Below are 8,420 nucleotides of genomic sequence, written 5' to 3' on the forward strand. Positions count from 1 at the left end.
TACAAGAGGAAAATTGATATGTTATAATACAACAGAAATGTCATATTTAGAGTCTTTTAAAAGGATACTCTATTATAAAATGTGAGACTTATAGATCCTAACTTACTGTTAAGAAAGAACACTGGTGAAGGAAAGAGTTCAAGGGGACCACTGCTTCTGTTGTTTATATGCCGTACATTATTCTGTGGGTACCACAAGTCTGTTTTATGTACAACTGTGTTGACTTGGGGACTCAACATCTAGAAGTTTTGAGGAAACAGGCTGAAGGCTGTTGAGGTCCAACTCCCTTCCTACTCCTTCAGAAGAAAAGATTTCCTAAACAAGCTGATAAATCATTGAACTGCTACATAGTTTTTTTAAATTGTTCAACCTTCTTAAGGACCTATATATTTTTGCTTCCTTAAGCAGTAAATGTAAGCAGTGTATGTAAATAAATGCTTCCACAATAAATGAGCTTTATGTGTTCAAGGAAACAAAGCTAAGATTTCCTCTTATTGATAATATTTTAACACCTTGAGTTGTTTCTAAGTACTTTTCAAAAGTACATAGAACTTAACAAAATTGTCTTCTTTTGAATATATTTTTTAAATATTAAAAATGAATGTTTTATTACTTCAGATAAACCTTTTTCTAATACATATAATAACTAGCCAAGACACTAAATTCAAGCACAGACCTTAAAACTCTCTACAGACAAGCTCTGGGACCCCATAACCAACTGCAGCACTCACCCCGTCCGTGTGTCATTCTTGTGAAAGTAGGGCTTACTGAATTGAGAAGATGATCTCATGTTTTGAGCTGTAGAGGAAGGCCACATGGCAATTATCCCAGAAAGGGGACATTCGTCACTGCTCTGAATGTCTGGGGCAAGTCAGATCCTGAGACAGATAGCTGGACTCAGAAGACAGATCCTACAGGTAGGCAGGAGAGGAAACTGGCCTTTGCCAGTATAAAATGAATGAGCAACACTTTGCAATGACAAGTTCTATATTTCTTTCAGTGCTTATTTTCCTTGTTGACTCACTATCATTTATTCACATAAACAGATATTTATTTAATACTGACTATGCTAGGCAGTATTCTGGGCATTAGAAATCTATTAAAGAAGAAAATAAATAAAAATACATGTATTTTTTTAATTAAAAAATACATAATTTTAAAAATTTACATGGTGTGTTAAACGGCGATAAATGCTATGTGGAATAGTAAAGCAGAGAAATAGGATAAGGAATGGAGGTTCAGGCAGTGGTTTACAGTATTAATTGGCTATCAGGGGAGACCACACCAGGAAGGTTGGATCTGATCAAGCACTAAGGAAGCAAACCATAGAGACACCTGAGCGATCCATTTTTGAGGTGGAGGAAAAACAAGCACATAGACCTTAAAATAATGATGTGCTTATGTGGGACACATTGGGGTGGATATAGAAGTGGCAGGAGAAGATGTTAGATTAGTTACAGATTAGTTGGGGGTAGAGGGTGGCAGTCAGTGGTACTCCAGACAGTATGTAAACTTATATAATATTCTAAAGACTTTGGCCTCTCTTCATAGGGTTACTGATATGCTTTGCATTTATCAAAGTATATATGAATTAACAATACCAGGTTTTTGTTTCCATATCCACGCACTTAACAGTGTTTACAATGGGCACTGGCGAAATACTGATGACCTCCAAAAGTCTTCTGCAAAACAATGGGTCTTAACCATGTTATTGAAAGTGGTCTATGAAATACATGCTGATTTCTTAATTCTGGTTAAAGGCATCCATCAGCTTGTTCAACTTTAGCACGTGTCTCATCCTCAGTAGCTTTTTCATTACTGCTCAACTCAAACTTGGGTTTCCTCAGCACATTTCACTGTTCTAATAATGATGTCATGGAGCAGATAAATAGATTGGCAAGCCTTTTCTATGTCTTTTCCAGTGCTATCTGGAATCAATTGATTGCCCACTTCTTTCAAGTCATTTGTCTTCACCTCTCAGGTCATGATTTCCTTCTTCTTTTGGATTTGGTGGATCTGTTGATGCTGAGCATAAGACGTCTTCCGAATCTGATTGTTGTGCTTTTAGTAAAACCAGCATAGAATAGACTACCGGTAAGCAATAGCCATTGGTAGTCTTGAGATCAACATGAGCTTCAGTCATGGTCTGCCATTTGTGGACTGTGGAGCACATTTTGTCACTGGTAAGATCCACGTCATGGAAATTAGGTAGTTTTGCCCTGAACAACCTCAGTAATTAGCATGAATTTCCTAAATGCAACTTCATCATCCTGCAGGTCAGCTAGGCTCACTTCAAAAACACAACCCTTGAGACCATCCAATGTGATTTGGTTGCTTGAGTTCTCATGACTAGTGTTTCCCCAACACTTCTTATATTGACCAGAATTGGTGCTTTCACACCATACCAATTTTTCTTAGAAAATGGATCAACCACTGTCTTCTTGGCTCCCTTTTTGCTGCCTCTCATAGGTGCCCATTTTTGCCCACTGCCATGGCACTGCTCAGAGAGCCAAAAGGTGTCATCTGAAAACTTTAATGAGCACTCTTTCTATCTAAAAACATCAGATAATAGTATTCATGTCTTTTATTTAACGTTTATTTTTTTACCATTACAGTAGTTGTGAAGGCAAACAGAAAGCCATGAAGATAAGACATCATTTCAAACAATGACAGAAAAAAGTAATGACAACAGTAATAATACATTAGATACCATTTGAGTAATTAAAAATGTGCCAGGAGTGGCTGTTTTAAGGGTTTCAGATGTATTGTCTCATTTAATTTTACAACTCTATGAGGAAGCTACTTTACACCCATTCGATAGATGGAGAGCGAGTAAGTGGTAAATCTGGAATGGAAACTTCCCTCATTTTAAACTCCAGAGCCTATACTTATTATCTCAACACTCCACTGGCAGTGTTTTGCTTTTTAAGTTAGCCTTTTTTTTAAAGAAAAATTCAAGCGTTAACAGAAGTGGAGGGAATCCTATATAATAAATAGGTAATATGCAAATTGGCCATCACTCCAACACACAAGATGGCCGCCCCCATGTGGCCACAAGATGGTCTGCAGGGGAGGGCAGTTAGGGGTGACCAGGCCTGCAGGGGAGGAAGGGCAGTTGGGGGCAACTGGGCCTGCAGGAGAGGGAGGGCAGTTGAGGGGGACCAGACCTGCAGGGGAGGAAGGGAATTTGGGGACAACTGGGCCTGCAGGGGAGGGCAGTTGGGGGTGACTGGGCCAGCAGGGGAGGGCAATTGGGGGGGACCAGGCCAGCAGGGGAGGGCAGTTGGGGGTGATCGGGCTGGCAGGGGAGAAGTTAGGCATTGATCAGGCTGGCAGGGGAGTGGTAAGGGAGTGATCAGGCTGGCAGGCAGAAGCGGTTAGGGGCAATCAGGCAGGCAGGCAGGCAGGCAGGCAGGTGAGTGGTTGGGAGCTAGCAGTCCTGGATTGTGAGAGGAACGTCCGACTGCCCATTTAGGCCCGATCCCTATGGGGGGGTTCCAGATTAGAGAGGGTTCAGGCTGGGCTGAGGGACACTGCCTCCCTGCAGTGCCCGAATTTCATGCACTGGGCCCTAGTGGTATAATAAGCCCCTATGTATGCATCACCTAGTTTCAATAATTACCAAATAGGACTAGTCTTATTTTATCTATTTCCCCCAAAACTATTTTATTTTGAAAAAATCCAAGACATTACATCATTTTATCTGTAAAAATCTCAGTATGTATTTCTGAAAGAGGATTTTAAAAATATAACCATAACACCCCTTTCACATCTAAAAGTATTAACAATAATTCATCAAAAAAAATCAAATATCCAGTCTCAAGCTGTGATTTAACTACAAGACCATAATGTTATAGGTGTAATATGATTTTGTACAGATGAAGAAATAAATCCACTGACCCACTAATCATATCATTTGTATTCCAGCATTAACACTTAAATGGGGGTTGATCAAGTGAGACTGTTTTACATGCAAGTTGCTTAGGCCATATATTTCTCCTAGTGGCATAGTAGAAGATAATATGATTTAGAATATCTAGGTTCAATTTTTGGCTTCTATGCTTAAGTTTGTTACTGATACTCTTAGGGCCTCTGTTTCCTATATATAAAACGAGGGGCTTGAACTATCAGTGACTTATAACTCAGAATTCTCAAATTCTAAAATGTTCTGACAGTTATAATTTCAATATATATATATGGATAAAACCCCAAAGATTTTATTTTATAAATATGATTTCCTTAGTGAACAAATCCCTCTAAATTTGAAAAGTGGAATCATTCATATTTAAAAAAAAAATAGGTAAACGACTTCAAATAGTCTCTTTTTCTCTGATACTCAGTATATTTATCTATCTGTCCTTACCCATCCACCAATACATTTATCTATTTACCAATCTACTAGAGGCCCGATGCACAAAAATTTGTGCACTCAGGGGTGGGAGTGGGGGGGTCCCTCAGCCCAGCTGCACCCATTCACAGTCCAGGATCCCTTGGGAGATGTCCACCTCTCGACTTAGGCCCACTCCCCAGGGGATCAGTCCTAAGCTTGCAGTCAGACATCCTTCTGGCAGCCAGGGAGCCCTCGGGGGATGTCCGACTAAAGGCTTAGGCCCCCAAGGGATTGGGTCTAAACCGTTAGTTGGACATTCTTAGTGCTGCCACGGAGGTGGGAGAGGCTCCTGCCACCACCTCTGCGCTGGCCAGCCATGAGCCAGCTTCTGGCTGAGTGGCACTTCCCATATGGAAGTGCACTGACCACCAGGGAGCAGCTCCTGCATTGAGCGTCTGCCCCCTGGTGGCCAGTGCACATCATAGCAACTGGTCATTCTGCCGTTTAGTCAATGTGCATATTAGCCTTTTATTATTATTATATAGGATGTCCCTATTTACCTCCTTTTGCCCCCTCTACCCAGCTCTTGCCCCCCACCTCTCTCTGGCCATCACCATACTGTTGTCTGTGTCCATGGGTTATGCATATATTTTCTTTGGCTAATCCCTTCTTTAAATTCACTTCTTTAAATTTTTATTTTCAGATAAGTGCTTATAACTGTGCTATTGTATATTTTCTATTATATCATTTAGAGTTAAGATATCTTTTAATTGAACCCTTGTAAATTTTAGCACAATTTAATAAATTATGCTAGAAGCAATTAGGAAATTTTTCATGTAATGCAGATAAATTTCAATTCATATTTTATTAATTTTTAATTTTTCAATATTTTAATTTGAAATAATCTCATACATGTAAAATAACTATAAAATAATATAGCATATTATATGTACCCTTCACCCAATTCCTTAGGTATTGATAACTTAAACATAACCACTATACAACTAACAGAATTTGGAATATATTTTTCTTATAATCTCTTTAATGTTACTTAATCCATTTACTTTGTTTTTGTTAATCTTCACCCAAGGATATTTTTCCATTGAATTTTAGAGAGAGTGAAGGCAAAGGGAGAGACACGTTGATTGGTTGCCTCCTGCACATGCTTTGATAGGAACTGGGGATCAAGCCAGCGACTGAGGTACATGCCCTTGACTGGAATCGAACCTGGGACCCTTCAGTCCATGGGCTAATGCTCTATCCACTGAGCAAAACAGGCTGCAACTTAATTCATTTACTTTTAATCTATATGTGTCTTTATATTTAAAGTGGGTTTTGTTTTTGATTCACCCTCATAATCTGTCCTTTAATTGGTGCATTTATGCCATTGACTTTCAGAGTGCTTACTGATAGAGTTACTACCATATCAGGCGGCTTCTGGGTCTTCTGGGTCCCGCCCTGCCTTGCCTTTTATTTTTTTCTTTTCTTTTTTTCTAAGACATTTCACTTTATTTAAAAGAAGCCAATATACAGGATATAAAGGGTATGATATTTACAACAGTACAGTAAATAGGTTGGTTTCCCAGTAGGATCAGTAGTCTTTCAGTGAGTATTAACCCCCCTTCCCCTTGATGCTCGACCCAGCTGGCAGACAAACAGCAACAGTGGGGTGGGATGGGACTGCAGGATAGAAAGCTCCCTGAAGGGATTAAAAATCATGTAGATGCTAAAATGTCCACGAAGGGGTCTTGGGAGTGAGGGGTGCCTCTGCCTCATTCCTCTGCGGGCTTGGCAGCAGGAATGCTGAGGGATTTGCCCCAAACTAACACACGGCCCACCCTGAGCCTGTAAATCTTTCACCCATGGAATATTCCCTTCCCGAGAGAATCAGCCCTAATCCCTCAGCCAGGGCCTGGAGGAGCAGCCCAGGCCGTGGGCACAGCCAGGACTGTGGACATTTCATGGCCTTTCCACTCCCACTCCAGCTGCCTAACAACTCTGCACTGCTCCCCTTGCCCACCTCCACCGTCACCCATCAGGACACTGTGCACAGGAGGGGACACTGGTTTTCCCATGCCCATTGGGAACTGGCTGTTTCTGTTTTCTGGAGTAAAAAGGTTCCTGTGGGTCAGGTAAGGTCTCTGCTTGGCAGGAAGTTCTGAAACAGAGCCACTGACCACACCCACCTCCTCTGGGGATGGAACAGCTCGGGCCCTCGGAGCTCATCTCTCCAGCAGAACTGAAGGGAAGACCATGTGTACCCTCTGTCCCTCACCCTTCACATGCCCAGGACCATCAGTGTCACACTTCCTAATTCCTATCACTGTATTTCATTAGTCCCATACTGTTTACTAATCCTGAATCTAAACAGATTGGCTCAAAAGGAGATTGTTCTATTTTTAAAGTAGCTGGGGCTTCTGGGAGCGGGCCTTGCCCTGCAGCCTGGACCTGCTGATGGGCAGTTCCTGGGCCGCAAGGCAAGACCAGCTGCTGGGGCTTCTGTGGCGGGCCTGCCCTGGATGGGGGCGTGCTGGTAGTTCGCACTGTCCTGCCCTGCCTGCAGTATGCAAATTAGCTGCCATCTTTGTTGGTGGTTAATTTGCGTATCATGCTGATTAGCCAATGGGAGGCGTAGCAAAGTTACGGTCAATTACCATGTTTGTCTATTATTAGATTAGATGTGCCTATCAATATATCAAGCAAGACATAATGTAAAAGTAGTTTTTGTAAAATATGTGAAAAGAAACTTATTTTTCACAGAATACAAAACATAGTCAAGCATATGAACTATAACATTGTAAGTCTGATTGCTTTGTTATGCAATATGGGGGAAAAATAATTGCAAACTCCGATGAGAATCAGACAGGAGAGCTTATGTGTTTCTAAAGATAAAATGGTCCTTAGGTTTGATTTTTCTACTTAAGGGCAGATGACTGACACCTGGCCTCATTTTACAAAGAAGAAAGTAATAGATCAGTAAAAGCTCATTTCTCAAGGGCTTCAAGGAAGAAGTGGCTTTCAAAGAACTTGTGTTTATTCTCTTTCTAGGCTACCAGTTTGATAAGCAAGAGAGAGGAAATAATCTCAGAGAGAGAGGGGAGTCTGAGGTCAAAATAGGGGAAAAGGAGAAAGATGAATGATAACGATCTTTCATAAACAAAAGTAGAATTTAAAAGATAATAGTGAGAGCATAGTACTACTGCAGGACCTAGGGCAGAGGTCAGGCAGCCTAGACTTTCTAAGGAACCATTTAGCCCACCTCCCTAAAGTATATACAACTTGTCCCCAGGAATAGAGAGCATAGTGCTTCCTTAGCATACAGCAACTCAATAAGTCTAGTTAGTTTAAAATGCCTCACAATTGCTTCATTCATATTAGTGCTGTTGTAGGTGCTAGAATATTAAATAAGCTATTCAAATACTAATGATATTTAAGGAATTAAGTAAATTGCAAATTTTAAAGCAATATGGACCAAATTAAAAACAAAAAACAATTGCAGTCAAAATCATGAAAACTGTAATCCAAAAAAGGTGTTTGTTGTCCAATGTCTATAACTTATAAAATGCAAATATTATGAGTAGAAATTCTTACAACTGTGGTGTATCAACTTAGCTAAACGGGAGCTATGTTTCCCCTGATTCCTTTCCTTACACGGTCCTGGATTAGTGCTGGTCACAAGACACATTTGATGTGCGATGTGGAAGTTAAACAATAGCCATATCTCCTTCCAGAGTTGAAGGTCGGTGCAAGGCTGAAGTCACTGTGGCATATTGTGCACGTCCTGGCTGATCTACTAGTGGCCTCATTGATGTGGTGCGACACCTCAACTCATCCAGTCTCCAGGTCCCCTAAGATCTATCCCTTCAGCTGTTCCAGGGCACAAAGCAGGACCATGTTCACCTTTTTTAAAAAATTAAATCTTTATTGTTCAGATTATTACAGTTGTTACTCTTTTTTTCCCCCATAGCTCCCCTCCACCCAGTTCCCACCCCACCCTCTTCCCTTACCACCCCCCACTGTCCTCATCCAAAGGTGTATGATTTATGTCCAGTCTCTTCCTGCATCCTCCACACCCTGTCCCTCCCAAGAA

At 41.0% G+C, this 8,420-nt stretch overlaps 1 pseudogene across 1 annotated transcript; it reads right to left on the reverse strand.

Moving 5' to 3' along the window:
* Positions 1 to 1,754: 1,754 nt before the first annotated feature.
* Positions 1,755 to 2,493, reverse strand: LOC308513690 (small ribosomal subunit protein eS1-like; annotated as a pseudogene). The gene has a single exon. The product of its transcript is annotated as a small ribosomal subunit protein eS1-like (transcript).
* Positions 2,494 to 8,420: the final 5,927 nt, after the last annotated feature.

The sequence above is a fragment of the Myotis nattereri genome, assembly GCF_964212035.1.
Source record: "Myotis nattereri genome assembly, chromosome: 2".
Lineage (NCBI taxonomy): Eukaryota > Metazoa > Chordata > Mammalia > Chiroptera > Vespertilionidae > Myotis > Myotis nattereri.